General features: G+C 39.2%; 1 protein-coding gene across 23 annotated transcripts in view; it reads right to left on the reverse strand.

Annotated features, from left to right (window-relative positions):
* The window catches only part of raf1b (Raf-1 proto-oncogene, serine/threonine kinase b), a 303901-nt gene extending 286102 nt beyond the window's left edge, over positions 1-17799 (reverse strand). For 15 of the 23 annotated variants that reach the window (XM_051921459.1, XM_051921465.1, XM_051921466.1 and 12 more), the window contains exon 1: positions 17477-17798. The gene's annotated coding sequence lies outside the window, so the exon portion shown is untranslated. Of the gene's footprint in view, positions 1-17476 lie in introns of all 23 variants that reach the window. The other 8 variants (XM_051921454.1, XM_051921455.1, XM_051921457.1 and 5 more) reach the window with 2 other exon arrangements.
* Positions 17800-18355: the final 556 nt, after the last annotated feature.

An 18355-nucleotide genomic window follows, 5' to 3' on the forward strand; every position in this document is an offset into this window, starting at 1 on the left:
ATTTTGTTGCAGCAGCACAGTTACCAATTTCATTCGCCACTTCAACGACTTTTAATTTAAAATCAGCTTCTTGTTTTCTTCTGATTGAACGCTCCATCGTAGATAAGGGATGCTCTTACGATAAAGGTGTATGAGGGGGTGAGATACAAAAAGCACACTTCGGAATAGTTCGGGTATTACTGTGTGGTCACATAGGTACAATACTTAGAAAAGAACTGGAATGAATCTTGTGAAAAAGGAAACCATGAAAAAACACGGCAAAAGTCAAAAGCATAAAAATGTTTGTGATTGCACTCTCACAAAGAATACTCCTCAGGAAACTCCAATAGCATAGGCAGTGTATTTAGTGTGTGAAAAAACAGTGGACAAAGAATTAAAAGAGCTAAAAATCAAATTTAATGCATCCTATATGATAGTACGCAAGGAACTGACATTCACCAAATTCACCTCTTAGATCTTGTTGATGGAGAAAATAAAAAAAACAGATTGGATGTCTCAAAGATGTATGATAATGACACAGTTTGCACCAAGTCCATTGGGTGCTTTACAAACAAAGTCAAAGGACAGATATAGTGGAACCTCGGTTCACAACCATAATTCGTTCCAAAACTCTGGTCATAAACCGATTTGGTCGTGAACCGAAGCAATTTCCCCCATAGGATTGTATGTAAATACAATTAATCCGTTCCAGATGGTACGAACTATATGTAAATATATTTTTTTTAAAGATTTTTAAGCACAAATATAGTTAATTAAACCATAGAATGCACATCGTAATAGTAAACTAAATGTAAAAACATTGAATAACACTGAGAAAACCTTGAACAACAGAGAAAACTAACATTGCAAGAGTACGCGCTATAGACTTACGACCCGATCGCTGTATAAACGCTTTATTTTTAATGAGTTTTAAGCACAGGGGGAAAAAAAAAAGGAACATTTGAACAAATCCGAACTTTATTTAAAAACCAATCACAAGCAACCAAGAAAGTAACATTGCAGCAGTTTGTGCTATAGCCTTACAACCCGATCGCAGGGGGAAAAAAATGAACATCTGAAAAATCCGTAACTTAATAAACCACCAAGAAAAGTAACATTGCAACAATTCATGCTACGAACCGAAAAATGAACATTTGAAAAATCCGTAATACAAAAACTAACCACAAACCACCAAGAAAACTAACCTTGCATGAGTCGAGTTCTGGCATGAAGTGAGGAGGAACTGGGTGGGGAGGAGGTTACAGTGCTTAGAAGCCATGATTAACTGCAAAAGCACATGAAATACTGTAGAGCACAAAGAGTTCACAGGTAAAGCACGCACGCACGTACAACCACGCACGTCTGACCAAGAACAATGCAACACATGTGGAAATCATCGGCGCACACAAACCGAAAGGGAAACTGGCTTGTTCGTATACTGAGTGTGTGGTCGTGAACCGAGGCAAAAGTTTGGCGAACTTTTTGGTCGTAAACTGATTTGTACGTGTACCGAGACGTTCGTGAACCGAGGTTCCACTGTACTTAGAAATGTGCATAAGGCTAATTATATCTCTGATAAATGACTGTGGTACAGATGTGTCTGGCAGAGATAATATTACTGTGTATTGTAGACAAATTTCTGGAGGTTCAGCAGTGAACTACTTTGTTGGATTAGCAGAGGTTAAACATTCCCATGGCCAAGGAATATGGAGCACAATTAAAAAAAAAAAAAAAAAAAAAGTACAGCATAACACTGATGGGTCTAACGTGAACATGGGTGCATCAGGTAGAGTGGATGCACGTTTAAGAGGAGACACAGGAAAACACGTCCTTTCCTTCCATGGTCTATCACACAGACTGGAACGGGCCATGTTAAAAAAAACTCAGAAATCTCTTTCAATAATTGAAAAAGTATACGACTTACTATAGCTGATATGGAAAACATACCACTTCAGCCCCAAAAGACAGGATGAGATGACAGTGATCGGTATGGAATTAGGCTGTTCTAGACGCACACCTTCTGCAGTGAAGACCCAGCATCAATTGCCTGACATTTACCAGACATTTTCTGGTTTTCTGCACTCAGATCACACAGGACACAGTCAGTATATGACTGCATAACTACTGTATATGGAACACCTGGCTGCAAGCACAAAAAAAGCAAAAAACACAAGTTAAAGGGATAGCAAGATACACTGCACAGAAAATGGAGAGATTGCCTTTTGTGACACTTTGTCACTTTCACCACGGCTTGTTTCAGAAAATCTGTTACACTTCAGAAGAATTCTTTGATTTTGCTTCCAGCTGCAGCAGCTATTAACAGTTGTTCTTACAATCAAGGGGATGTCAGACAGACCATAAGGAAAAGTTCCAGGAGTTTCTGCAGCACGCTGGACTAGAACCACTTGTTCAGCATAAAAATGTAGTATCCAAAGAAAACGCACGGATGTCAGACAGACTAAAAACTAAAAAACAGGGTAAGTCAGTGAGTAGTACCTTTACAGGCATTACCTTTCAGAGTATCCAACTCAAAGGAACAAGGTTCACCAACTTTACAGATGACCTTCAATTGTATGTTAAGAAAATATGAGGGGTGATACATAGCAAGGAAGCTCACATTGGTCTAAGATCATTTGTTGCTTCTCAGTCTTCTATGATTCATGGCCAGATAATTTATCTATTTTTGGAGAAAATGAGATTGACACTTTAATTAATTTGTATCAAGAAATCTAGTTGAAGAACGCATGTGATGTCAAGGCTGTACAAATGGAATGGAGATTGCTAAAAATCCTGATTAAACCTCAATTCTCAAACAACTCTTGTAACAGTTTGTGGAATGTTTGCAGTATTCTATATCTTGTTGAGATCATGCTTATTCTGTCTATTTCAGAAGCTCTGCGTGAACATGGCTTTACTGCGCAGAACAAAATAAAATCAAAAGTGCAAAACTCATTCAACATCTTAACCTTGAAGGATTCAGTCAGGATCAGCACAGAAGGCCCATCACTTGAGCAGTTTGATCCTGAACCCTGTGGCAAACGCTGGCTCACTTAAAACAAGAACAAAAGAACACCAAATTACAGTGGATGTCCATCTGACAATGGCATTCTGATGGTCAATGACACAGGTTCAGTGCCTGGGTAAAATACACAGTTTTCAATGACTGTACATAGTTTCAAAGTTATGACATTCAGTTACCCAACTCATCAAGACAGACACAAAACCACACAAGAAGGATGCACTGCACAGGAGAAAGAAAAGAATTAGGCACACATACATGGAGGATAGAAAACTAAGAGACTGAATGATTCATATTTTACACATTTTATTATTATTTGGCACCTAAATCAAAGCTATTGGCTCCTATTTTTTTCTCTTTTATGAACCACTCGCTCCTTGAGGAGAATTTTTGTCTGGAGACCTGACATAATACTTCTGATACATCAAACTAACTAATGGCACTATAACTGAGACACATTGTCTTAGGAAATTTCCCAGGTGAAGCCAGGTAACACAGCTAGTTTAAAATAAAATACTGTACAGACTACAGCGATACACTGGTAATGAAGACAAAATATAGCCTTTTAAATTAGGAATCCAGCCTAAAACCATCATAACCATGTTCATGAATTCTAAGGAGCTCATCTCTTTCAATCCATTAAGCATAAATAGCTACCCAGTTAAACTCTGCTCTTCTTTATGAGCTGAAGCATTCTGTCAGATGCAGGCAACTCAAAACTTAGAATTATGTGGGAATGTGTGACTATGACGTGTAGTGGACTGACTGAGACAACCATGAGTATGTGACTGCTGTTGCTGCCAAACTGGCAATTGTTGATGTTTTCATGGACCAAATGTGATGATTTAAATCAAACAATCAGATAAGCATGTATTCTGATAATTAATTATTGATTAATTATTAACTTCAAAATAAACAGTTAAGAGGTTTAGCATATATTGGGATACTTTAAGTAATCTAAACCCCCTAAGTTGATCAAACAGTAGCCCCCGTTTGTTTTTCGATATGACCCACCCAAGGTAAACTCAGGCACTGTATTAAAATGTGTTCATACACATTAGTACTAGGGGGTTGTACCGTGTTAGCCATTATGAATGTAGAGAAAAGCCAAGCAAAATGACACCTTTTATTGGCTAACTAAAAAGATTACAATATGCAAGCTTTCGAGACAACTCAGGCCACTTCTTCAGGCCTGGCACAGCTGATTAGTGACTCTCGTCTAATCTCGTCTCTGGCTTCTCCCAGAGACCTGACAACTACTGACGTGAAGATGAGTGACATCACTTCTGCCTTTTCCACTTTGCCCACCTATTAACCGGCCCCATCGCCATCTTGCCTCAGTGACATTTTTGACACTCGTGTGGAAAGAAAATGTCACTAATAAAGGACAAAGAAATCCCATACCAAGTTTTGTAGTAAAACAGACTCAAGAGGAATGAGGTAGCCACCCAATATGACAGCCAAGACATTGTGGGCCGAAACTCCACCCTAGGAGGTCACGACTGATCCTCTCTATCTAACTACATTTTCAGTACTGGCAGCTGCTGGCCTCCTTTAAACAAGAACAACGGAGTGACAATTCCCATAAATTTGTCATGAATGCAGTAGTTCTCGTAGAAGGACCAAGAACTTCATACCTCATGCCACTAGGGTCACATTTTGTCATTGAAAATGACTTATTGTATCTTGTGGCTAAACAAGAGGGAGGGGTGAGGTAATTGTTGTTAGTACCAAAAGCCTACCGACAGCAGGTTTATGCACTAGTACACGCCCACCACTTAGAGGCCCACCATAGACCCAACAAAACATTGGAAACAATTAACCTCAATTTATTTTATTCCGGAATTAACGAGGAGGACTGGCGCTTTTCTAACTCCTGTCCAGAGTGTCAACTGTGACAGATTCCTAGGAAGGACTGTGCTTCTCTTGCTCCCGTGCCTTTAGTAGACATCCTCTTCAAGTGGATCGGAGTAGACATGGTTGGTCAACTCAAAAAGTGGGGTTTTCACACGAGTTGCTATCCCTTAAGAATTCCTCACTGACCAAAGGTACTCAGACCTCAGAGACATTCAGGGAGGTTGCCAAGTTACTATGGATTACTCATTTAAAAACCTCAGTATACCATCCTCAAACTGACAGTCTATTGGTGTTGTTCAGTCAAACACTTAAACAGATGGTAAAAAATCCTTATAGGTTAAATAAATAAATAGAATCAATTCAGAGAGAGAGATACCCTTCCAGGTAGTCTGGGCATGCAGTAGGTGTCAAAAAATGGGGTATATACAATACACAAAACAAAACATAAGTAAACCTCTTCACAGAGCTAGATGGCCAATCTATCATTGACATCTCAGATATATAATAGTACAAACTACAAGAATAGATTATACCCACTCATTAAATGCAGAACTATCAGATTTGTTCAAATACATCAAAACAAAGTAGACACTAATTAACATAAATGAAAAACAACATCTGTCCATCAGTCAATTGTAGAACCACTGCCAGATTGTACAAAGAGAGTCAGACAAGATAGATACAGTCAGAGTCCTGGAGATTTCAGCCAACTGGCCACCTCCCCTCTTCTGGGCATTCCACATCCAGCCCCACAATTTCTATAGTGCTACCTACCAGGATGATGTGTTCATCTATTCTGGCAAATGGGAGGAGCACATGTGGTACATTTAAGTTGAACTTCTCACACTGTGTGAAGTCGGACTTCAGATAACCCCAAAAAGATGTTACTTTGTCCGCGAACCAAGTGTCAAGTACAGGATTTATTTAGCATTGACAAGGTACTGCTGCCGGTTTGTCCCTCACTTCTCTTAAAAGGCCACACCCTTAATTAACCTAACAAAAAAAAGTGCTCCTAACACAGTGGTGTGGGATGATAAAACGGAAGCTGCACTCTGCAATCTAAAGCACTCCTTCATGTTGGCACTGGTTTTGATGACTCTTGACTTTTCTCTGCATTTTGTCCTCCAGATGACGCTTTATACACAGGTCCAGGTGTTGTGCCAAAGAGTTAATGATGCTGAACACTCAGTAATATATCTGAGCCAGAAATTATAAGACCGGGAAACCAGGAATGCAGTAGTGGAACAGGAAGCCTTGGCAATTAAATGGGCCATCCTACAGCTGCGGCACCATCTCCTTGGTCAACAGTTCACTCATGTCACTGGCCACACGCACCTACACTGCATGGCTTTGAATAAGGAACCAAATTCTCACATTTCAGTATTGTTTTTAGACCTACAGCCATTCAAGTTCAAGGATGAACATTGCCGTGGCTCGCTGCACATCAACATCAATGCTCTCTCACTCTCAGGGATAGGTCTTTTGGTTCAGGGTCTATGTGTTTCACACATATGTGCTCGGGAGACAACTTCAAGAAACATCAAATGATAATTCTACCCCGAGTCAAGGGTTGGTGATGCTGCCTAATGCTTTTTCTCATGTTTCTCATGAAGATCTGATGACCGGTGTCGCACACACAAGGGACATCTCATCTAAGTTCTAGTCCCCTTAACCTGCCTCTTCCACCTTTCTCTCCTATTAATTGGCTCTATTGCCATCTTGGCAAGTCTGACCTTTGACTTGCATTCAGTAAAGACATCACGTTTTGCTGTTCATTTGTGTTTATTGATTTGACCATCAGTTACATTGGGGATCACCAGATGGTGCTCCAACTCTTTATGTTCTCTTGGGTCTGTTGTTTTTTTGTTTGTGGAAAGCAGCCCGGACACAGACAGGCAGACACCGTTGGTTCACCCATAACACGTTTATTTTTCAAATATGTACAATAAAGTGCACACACAACTCCCAAAGCTCCCCCAAAGTCCAGGCCTATCCAAACGCCTCACTCTTCAGGCTGCCTCCTTTCCTCCTCCAAGACATTGTCCTCCTTCGCTCCCGACTCCAGCCCCCAAATGGAGGGAGGCGGCCCCTTTTATCCCCACCCGGATGTGCTCCAGATGCCTCCCGATAAACCTAGTACCAGCTGCGCACCTGGAAGCACACCAGGTGTCCCTGGTCTTCTTCACTCCAGCACTTCCGGGTGTGGCGGAAGTGCTGGGGGCCAAGGCTCCAAAGGCATTGGGGCACCCCCTGGCGGTGACCACGGGCCCCTATAGGGTTGAGCTTCCAAGCTCAGTTCCTGTGGTCCCCAAAGCCACCAGAGCAGTCACCCCCACGTGGTCTGGGGGTGGCTTAAGCCCTCCTCTGGTCCTCCGGGGCGTCCCGGCTGGGTACCAACCCCAGCGACCTGTGACATGTTTTACAACAGTAATACATCCACTGGCTGTTATCACAGGTTTCAAACAATTTTTGCACCCACTACAGTGTGTCAACTTTATTTTACTAATGTTCAAAGAAATGCACAATTTGACAATAGTTGTCAAAACCTTTACCTACAAATAAAATCAAAGTGATCAACATTTTGTACGGAGTAATAATGCAAAAAATCCTGAAGAAGGGGAGCACAAATTTACTTTTATGTTGCTGCACAAATGATTACCAGTAATATACCATTAATTAAGAAATTTGGCTATACACGTGACTCCAGAAAAATACCTTGTGTATACTAGTTGGATCCTCAATCAACATATGTCTTCTTCACTCACTTTTGCTTTAGAACACCTTTTTGAACTACGTGAAATCTTAGCGTTGCTCCTCTTCTGATTCAAGGTGATCACGCATTTATTTACCACTAGACATTAAGCCCGTTACAATAACGGGCGCTAGAACAGTAGTGCATAAACATTAGTAGGAACAGTCTATATTAAATGGCAAGGGACCTTGTATTTTCTGTTACAGTAATCCTGGCTTGTATGTGGCTGTAATATACGTCACTGTATTGTGTCCTTTAATTTTCTCTCGCAGTAATGTCTCTCCAGCAAGTATTGTGCAGTTCCCCAGCAAGTATTTTAATCTGTGCTGGCTTACAGCTGATTATTGTATGTCTGTCGTCTCCCCAGCAACGGATTTTATGTGAGCGAAAATAAATCAACTTTTAAAAGTCATCGTATTTTAATATCATGGAAATTCATATATTTAGGAAAACCCCTTCAACGAATGACACTTTACACTTTTACCAGGCCAAGTTTGTTAATCGCAAATCTGACATCCTCAGAGTGAACATTTGCACAACAACAAACACTAATCCCACCTCTTTGGGGAAGCTGGTCTCCGCTTCTCAGTACCCGATTGGATTTTTCGAGCGTTATGTTTTAGGTCTTACCTCATTTACCGAAATCCAATTGGATCGGCCGCGCGATATTTTATAGGTCCCGCCCTCTCTGTCTCGTGTGACGCGTCAGGCGGCCTTTGAAACATCTGCTTTGAAGCATCGCACCGTGCCCCGCGCATGACAATAACGGGCGCTAGAACAGTAGTGCATAAACATTAGTAGGAACAGTCTATATTAAATGGCAAGGGACTTTGACCTCAATCTTTTTGTTGGTCGTATTTTTCTTTCTTTCAGCCTTTCTTTTGTTGATGTTTACTTGCTGAGCTGACCGTTCGTCGTGGGCTGCTGCCGTGTATTGTGTGTCTTTAATTTTCTGTGACAGTAATACTGTCTTGTATGGCTCTATTCAATAAGGGCACGCACAAAAAGGCAAGCTTCAAAAGGGCGACCTCAATTGAGCGCGGCGAATAAAGGCATTCGTACATAATTTAGTTCAAATGGCTCTGGAATATGTGAAGAGCAACAAAGGTGCAGATCTTTATTTATGTGTGCATTTATTCGCTGCGCCCAATTGAGGTCGCCCTTTTGAGGTTCGCCTTTTTGTGCGCGCCCTTATTGAAGGATACCGTCTTGTACGTCCGTAATATACCTTTAATTTTCTCTGTCGGTAATATGCTTTTAATCTCCTCTAACAGTAATACTGGCTTGTATGTGGCTGTAATATGTGTCACTGTATTGTGTACCTTTAATTTCCTCTCGCAGTAATACTGGTTTGTATTTCCGTAAAACGCCTCTAACTTTCTCTGACAGTAATATCGCGCATCGCACCGTGCCCCGCGCATGCGCACTTCACCAGAAGACACCCACACACGGACACCTGGACGCACACAGGGATTTTATTAAAGAGGATAGTACAGCACGGTGAAAAAAGAAAGAAATAATCATTTCTTAATTATACCTCCTGGATTAGAAGTTTAACTTCTGAATATCAGGCATCAAGTTCTGGATAAGATCGGAAGTCAGAATTGGGGAGTCATACCTAGAAACTCTCACAAACAACAACAGAAGTGTTCAGAATAAGACAGTCATAACAAGGAAAAAATGGAATCTTATTCCAATTATGTGCCAGAGTTTAAACATTTATGATCACAATTCAGAAAATCAAATACCAGTAATCTTCCAGGTGAGTGGCAGACTGAGCAAACATAAACCAGCCTCTTGCAAAGTTGGGGTTTGCAGGTTACGAATGCACAATACAGACACAAGGCAATTCCTATCTATAGTAGGGACTGACTTGCTACCCAAAACAAACACAGCATTTTCCTGTTATACATGTTCAGTAAACTGCACAGACTAAACAAAACAGAGAAAATTATCTGTCAACAGTAGACTACCTCACATAAAAAAGGAATAAACCATCAGGGACATGACTAAACGGACACAAGAACAAAATTGTTGTTCTTTTCCCATACTATCAACTAACAAAAAACAGAACACCATTGCAAAGCTCTATCATACAGTGAGATTAATTTACCCAAAGAGAATGAATATTCAATGCTCTGTTAGATGGAAACAATCTTAAGAAAACTAACGCAAAGCTGGCTGCATCAGTCATTCATAAAGATGGTCCACAAAAATAAGACAGCTGCTGAGTGAGCCAGGAACCAAAAAATAAACCTAACATACCAAATAAAATCTTTAAAGTATTATATTTGGTTCAAATAAAAAAGCAAAGGAAAAGAAATACAAAGCCACAAACAAAATCTTTCTTTTGTTTTTTTGCCCCCAAAAACAAAATAGCAGAGTGCCATGCCTGCCACCTGGCTTTAATAATGTACTGTAAGTGACATAATGCAACAAAATGTGTACATGCAAGGCAATAATGCTCATGGCATGGTTATGCCCATGACATTACTATTGTTTTGCAATTCTGCAGACAACAAAAAGGGAAAATAAAACATTAAAAAAATGGATGAAAGAGGTTGTCAATTTAGTCAAAAAATTAAGATTTAAAGATTCATATTAAAACAAGTATGCAGAATGCTTGAATATATTTAAATAAAGGTTAAGACTGTAGCATCAACTTGTACATTGAACCTTCATATTTATACTATTTTTATTCTTATAAGATATGCATGAAAACTCGTTAAACAAGTGTGAAATAAGTAAATACTGACATAATCAAATAGAAATGTACATAAGAAATCCAGACAAAATTGTTTATGACTGCTCAAGCATGTTAAACAAAAATAAAAATAAGGCAATTATCTTCCATTTTCGTTAATGAGAAAGAAAAACACCTTTTACTTATTGCAATGGATGCTAAACAGTTCTACCAACTGGGATTTGAGCTTTTAGGGTAAACCAGAACAAGATCAAAATCAAATCAGACACAGACTGCAACAGTGTGAGAGAAGAAGAAGGGCAGGTAAGAGGCAGGCAAGTCAAAGTTGGACTTGTTTTATTATTTTGGTGGTTTCAAACCTATGGATTAACCTGGAAAAGTAGCTCCTATTTTGCCTTATGGGTTCATCACAGTATCAAGTAAGGATACATACAATGCGCCTACCTTTTTTATTTTTCCTTCTTTACAGATTCAGCAATATAAAAAAAAGTGGCCTGAATATTTTTAATTATACATCAAGGCTCTTAACCTGCCATTGCTCGATCCCGAGTATGACATTAACCTGCATCCTGGTCCTCCAACCTGCAGTGAAAACTTGGGGGTTAGTGGCAGGACTGGCATTCCAGCCACTTTATATACAGTATATATATATATATATATATATATATATATATAAAAACTCACACTGTTCCACTCCATTCAAATTAGTGTGGTGCCAAGGTGTCTCCATTCAGTCCCAATTTGGGATCCTGAGGTGGTTCGTCTTGTGATGGGTGCAGCAACACACTGCATCAGTGCATGCTCCTAACCTCTCTCTCATATATTTTAAGTATTAGGTGTCAAATCAGAAGCCACATAAAATGTATAAGGTCCTGCCCTAAGTGGCACTTTTCATTTCACTTTTCATTTTTAATATACACTTCAAGTGTAATTTATGCATATTTCATACTGTATATTTGTCTGTAATTTATTCCCTTATCATATGCAGACTACAAAACACAAATAAAATATAAAGTGCAGCCAGTTTTCTCAGAGCTGATGCAATGTTCTTGCTAATTTATTCTACTATTTATAGAGCAGTCATATCTTATTTCTAAATAAAAACCACCAGCAAAATAATACAATTGCATCACATCACGTGCCCTGCCACACGTTAAACACTTCCCATTTCATACTGTTAATAAAAATAATCTATTCATTACAAGGCTCTTGCATGTCAGGAAAAGACACCTTTGTAAGTGAAGAAGCAAACCATGTCCAAAGCGCCAAAAAAACGTTAATTTGTAACTAAACCTGACATAGGTAGACACATAAGACACATACAGTTTAGAGTGACTTCATAATAAACAGCTAATCAAAAACAAAATAAGAGAGACGGACAAAGAAGACAGTTTATTTTTGTAAAAATGTATTTTTATAATATACCTATAAGATGCATTTAGGACATATTAATTTAGAACAGTACTCTTTGAAATGTGTTTACAAACAACATCATCCTATTTATGCTTTTCCTGGTGAGAGTCCCAGAATAAACACACGGAGTTGGCCTACCCAAGCCTTCCCAGCTCCTCCTAACCTCAGCAACTTTCTCTCACAGGACTGAGGGGCTGACCCAGAGCAAACAGAAGTGATAATACTACTGTATACTGTAACTACTGTATACAATTTGAACCATCCATTACAATAACTGCATAAAAACTGAATTATGGAATAAACTTAAAAATAAAATGCTTATTACTAGATTTATATTCAGTGTAAATAAGGATGTTTCTACCAACAGAGAACTATAACCAAAGCAGAACGAAGCACCCAAGTGTTCCAATTTAATAAAAACACCTCTGGCCCCTCCCTTCCTAATGCCTTTTAACCTCCTTAGCGTTAGTCCCGAGTGTCACTCGGCACCAGTATAGATGCCTCATGCGTAAGACCCGAGGATTACCCGGGCTGTAAAAGTGCCAACAGCATTAGTACTGAACATTACTCAGACAACAGTTAAGGTGTGTCTTGTGTAAGCATCAGGCCCAAGCGTTACCTGGGCAACAGTGTAGATCAGTCTTCTCCTAGCCTCATAATGGTGTCTCATAAGAAATGCCTCTCATCAGCAGTGATATTCAGGCCCTGAAACGACCAGTGAAACAAAAAGCGATGTGCAGTGTGCTGTTCATATTATTATTTTTTGTAGCATTATTACACTTTCTGCACTTCTGACTTTGTACTTTTAGTGTTTTACATGTTTTACAGTAGAAAGATGAGATTTAATAAAAATGTCATTTTTCAAGCCAAAAAATGCAACTGTTTTAAGAAAAAAATGTAACTTTAAGGAGATTAATCTATCCAAAGTAAGAAATGGTTCTCAGTGTAAAAGTGCAACACAATGTTTAGCCAGCAGCTCTGTCACTTTTCTCAAAATGTATCATAGTCAGCTCAATAATGTCCACTCACGAGTATATCTACTGATTTACCCATTTTTGCACATGTGACTCTCATTTCTGCCTACTCACTGCACTATAAATTAAGGTGGTATGATTCAGAAGGTAACTTGCTACTGAAATTCTGAAAATAACAAACCAGGCCTGCAGACGACCAGTAAAATTGTCTCCAACAATCTTCTCCATAACAAGCATTAACAGGCAGGAACAGTTTCTCACCCCTTACCTAACAAGATTGTGTTACTCTTTAGTGGAAGACCACCATGACTTCAAATTTGAAGGTATAAACATTTAGCTGCAAACCATTCCACTGCACACAAAAGAAAACTTTATAACCAGACCCTTAAGGAAACACCATCAGCAAACAGTAGAGATGCAATGCTTAGGTTCTTAATCCAGATATCTGCATACCTCCACTGTATCTTGATACCAACTCCATGAAAATCACCACCATTAGAGAATTAAAGAAGCAATCTTAGTAGATTAAAACACCCACAGTAAATTGTCTCAACATAATGTTAAGTGTACAGTATAACCATTATTCTCTTTCCACAAATACTGGGACCAAATGATACAATGCAGCATTCCTGAACGAAGCAACCGCCCCACCCCGCTTTTGAAACACTTTCCACAAGATACTACACAGTACCTTGTTATAAGCTTTGCTTTTTAAAAATACACAAAACATAAGTAGATAGCACTAGCAAATTCCCTTTACTCTTCAAGGATCTGTACAAGCATAAATAGTTGGTGGACTGTTGCATGGTCAGAACTGAAACTACATTATTCTTCATGAATTTGCAGTTAACTATCAGACAGTCTCCATTCCTGTACTCCAGCATAGGCTTTCCCAGTGAGCTGGAGGAATGACCTCTCAGTGATTTTAAAACACCCACCACTAAAATTTCCTGGGGTTGTTACTATGACAGTATCCAACAGCCATTTTCCATAGTTCCTTGCTACTATCCCCACTACTGAAATTTTGAACATGTTTCATTCAGAGAATACATCCCTGTCCTCTCACAAAATGCAGAAAAAGTTATTCTAGAGGTGGGAGTTCAACTGATTCTGAACCAAGGCATCTGATAGTCATTCCCAGCACAACATTACTACTCGTTTGGTAGATGAAGTTCCTGCTGGTTGCCCACTGAATACTGAATGAGTACCAAGTGGTGATCAGTTGACAGCACTGCACTTCTCTTTACCTGAATGCCTAGGAAATGCTGAATAGTCAGATCAGATGATATGGTTGCTAAAGTTGATTACTGAACTTTTGCCCAAAGTACTCTGGTGCACACATACTTTTATGAGCATCTTGTGTTTGGATATGGTGTTTGTTATTGACAATCCATGACGGGCACATAAATCCAGAAATAATTCACTGATTAAATTCAGATTGGGTAGACTATTCTTCTCAGTCAAACCTTTCTAGGCTCCCTCTGTGAGCACTTAAGTCTTCCACTAAGGCTATAAAGTCAGTAGATGTTTCCTTTTCAAACACCAATTTCAAAGTCTCTACAAAGGTGGACTACACTGAGAAGCTTTTCATGCATACACACAAGTAGCACTCAAAGTGCTCTTTTATGCACTTCATACTTAACATTGTCGCAATCCCCTCATCACCCAGAAAAATTTTCACTTAGTGGGGTCTTCCTAAGATCTCCATATGTACCAAGGGCATCTCCCATGGGGCAATTACAAATTGGGAAAAAGATGTGTGTAAAAGACTCATCTGACAATATCAGATCAGTATTTTAAAACATCCTACACAAGTTCCAGTGACGTTCCACCTAGAGAAGTAATGTTCCACATCTCAAAATGTCAAGGAGCTCATTAGTACTGCTGCAGTAAAATAGTAAACATTCTCAATTCAGTTTAAGATCACTGGGCGTGTTGGTAATCTGTTACAATTTTAAACAAATATAAATAAACTTAACCACAACTCCAGACATAAAAATGGCATTTTCTTTTTTATGGTAATTTCTTACTTAGAAAATGACTAGTCCATAACTGGTAAAAGACCCAAAACAAGAGTACATTTTTCATATGTAAGAAGTACATAAATCATATGGTGTCAAATAAGTGCAAATGTAAGTGTCCATGGTTTTCATAATTGCAGTTGTTCTCAGACACACCCATGTAACATGATGTTTTTCAAATGAAAAACAACAATTTCAAATTAAAGGATGTAATCATGAGACCTACCTAATTTTAATGGTAAATGAGCGCTAAAGGTGGGTTTATATCAGAAGCAAATGTATTGCTGGATGTGTATATATCATCCACAGCATAGGCACTCCTGTTTCATAAAGTTTATGAGTCTATTTTTATGCACCACATGTACATATTAAAGGGTAGAAAAAAATGTGACTGTCAAATATAGTGCATAAGTTTAAATTTTTCCAAAATAATACTAAATCCATATCAATATAAAATTTTCTGAACTGGATTAAGAAAGTTAGATGTGGATGAATAACACATATGCTGTCTAAGAAACTATCTTGTAAAACTCACTAAATTAGTGTGAAGTACTGTACCAGGGCTTAATTTAAAGAAACATTCCAACCAAAAATTATATTTGTTTTATATGTTCTTAATCTCATGTTTTCATGGATAAAGTACATAACAAAGATTTAAACTGATAACAAGGAAAGGCACATTTCAATAACACTGCACGTTTGCAGTGAAGACAGAACCCTTAATCAACAAATGATGGGAAGAAGTGGATCTTCAATTTAAATATACAGTTTAATGGGAATTAGTTTTCCACAAAATAAGTATTAACAGTATTTAAGCAAAAAAAAAAAATGCATGTATTTTGCATGTTCTTAGACTATTAATGGATAATGGACATGTGGATTATAAAAAACGAGTTACGTGATTTTTTTTTTTCCTATGGACATTTTCACATTGTTTTCTGTTGTCCATAGTTGGTCACCATTGTGTCCCAATCAGTTTGAACATTCATCATGTTTTCATGTTGCCATGAAAACACAAGATTAAAAATTTTTCTTGGTCCCCACATTAAACAACATGGGGGTATATAAAAAATTATCATGGTTGGGTGGAGAATTCCCTTAAGCAAGTGGACAATGAAATTTGTTCACAATATTGATTGCATAGAAACAGTGATGTTGTGAAAGTGAATATCCTACGGAAGAGTACTGTGTTACAATGCAGAGTACCAGCAACAAACAGAAACCAAAACACAGACTGGAATAAAGAGAAATATGTCAGTGTTGCACTACAAATTTATGATAGTGTTTGTTAACTAAGCAGTGAAACATTTTTCTTTTCAGTGCTGCATCAGCATTTAAAACTTCTCTATGTTATGCATAGAAAAAATGCTGATATGTCTAATTTTTCTAGTTATGTTTATGTTACTGTATAGTACTGACAAATTAGGATTGGTTATACATATTTATTCCTAAGAAATGTTTGCCATTCTGAATATTTACGAAATACTTGTATTTTGGTATGCTTGTAAGAAAATAATTAAGGAAAACTCTAGCAATGCAAAGATTAATATATCCATAATGAAATTTACCCTGCTTTTTCTGATACATTGATGGCCACATGAAAAATATTTTCAGACCAGTTCACCTTATACCAAGTTCCTTTTTTCAAGACTGACCTGTGCAACTCCCAGATACTCTCATGCCAGTCGAGAGATCTGGTATAACTCATTCAGCATGTCTTCGTTCTTTTTGAAGTGGGCTGTTCCTGGTATGCTCCAGGCACACAAACTCCAATTCTCAGACACTTTAAAGAACACACTGCCTCTCACTCACACACTCTTATATTACTGCAAAGACCATGACATGTATTTGACACACAATTCCCTGTTCACATCAATCACGTCTCATTATGACACTCTCAAGTAAGAACAATGATGTCATGTCTCACCTGCAGGCCTATTTGCATGCTTACACAGTGCATCTCACTCTTGACCAACCCTCAGATAAGATACACTGTCTCAGTCTCTAACTGAATATGTATAGACGAGCGTTCTCTCACTCGGTCACTTGAGATTCGCCGTACTGCTTTCCAAATAAGCGTGGACACATCGCGAGTCTCACCGACTGTCCACAAACGCAAGGCCACATATTCAAGCAGAGTATGCATATATTATCATACCACGTATTTTAATATTATTCTCTTTTTCTGGCACTCTCAGGAAGAAGCACGGATACCACATCTCACTTTCAGGCTCACTCGCCAACATACATACACAGCCTCTCACCCTGTACACAACACAGTTTAATATTATTCGATTCTAGCTCTCCAACACACGTCCACTCTAACTTTCGGCACGTTATTAACTGAAATCCGTATAGATCTGACACACACACTCTGTGGGCTCTGCATTCCACCAAATGCTTCCACTGAGGTCAAATGCCACGCACTCGGCGCGAGTGACTCCTCGGGATTTGTTCCCCGGAACCAAAACATGCCAGTAACACCGATCTTTTTGCTGCACTACGGTAACAATTTTCACTTATTGGATGTGCTGGAATACAAGATTCCAAGTTTCAAAAAGCGACAGCTTCTTGAGCGCCAGCTTGTTCCCTAGACGTCAGTCCCCTGGCAGGCGCGACGCAACGTCGAGAAGAAACTTTAGAAAAGGAGCTTAGTGTCTTTCCCCTCGCCTGAACAAAAGGGCCGCGTAAGGAAAGTTGACTTAGAGTGTATACAATGTACGCGCAAAATCCGCGACGCAAAACTGGATGACTTACCACAAAAACTTTGATAACTTCAGCTCCGCCATAACTGGAAAAAGAAAAAGCTCTCTAATGGGTGACATCATCATCATCATACAGTATTTGCAAACTGGCAGAGACGCGAGGTGTTGCGAAGGGCCGTCCCCACTGTGCGCGTGCGCTGTCGCTTGCTTCCCCGCCTCCTAGCCACGCACGCTCACTTTCGACTTCCTCGCCCCATCCTCTGTTCTGTTGTCGTCTGTTGAAGTGTAAGATGTGTGTGTATGAACGCGCTTGTTCTTTGCACTCCGCCCTAAAAAGAATGCGCACGCATGTATTTCTTGGTCCGCCGCCCCTAGCCTAACGCATTTAGCGTAAAGTGTCAAAATCCTCTGTGCCTGCTGGAGCCAGCTTGTCGCCAGCCAGTGAAACTGGAGCCCCAGGACCCGCTGGTCCAAAAATGGCAGCCACGCGGCAATATGACGTAAATAGACGAGAACAGGCCCTGATCGGCTCAGAGCGCCGTAGCGCAGTTTTGAACAAGCGTTAATTTTACATGTAGTCTTTTATGTGAAAGCATGCAAGATATTACAGCTTCGCACACCACAAGGTAGGACTCTGTTGATGTATATGCTGGTTAAGCTAAGAGACAAAACGGATCATGGTTACGTGTGAATACTACAAGTAAAAGAACAACATCTTACAGCTGAGACCAAGGTGTCATTTGAAAGTGGTGAATCTCATTTTTCTATATCGCATACTGTATGCTTTGTTCCCACAAACTAGAAAAAATAATGCAGGAAATAAAAATAATTTTTCATTAAACGTACTTTATTCTCTCCTTTACTTTCATTTTACGCCTTCGGAATGTGGAAAAGTATGAAAACAGACATTTTTTTACAAGTCTACAGTGAC

The sequence above is a fragment of the Erpetoichthys calabaricus genome, chromosome 18 (assembly GCF_900747795.2).
Source record: "Erpetoichthys calabaricus chromosome 18, fErpCal1.3, whole genome shotgun sequence".
NCBI lineage: Eukaryota > Metazoa > Chordata > Cladistia > Polypteriformes > Polypteridae > Erpetoichthys > Erpetoichthys calabaricus.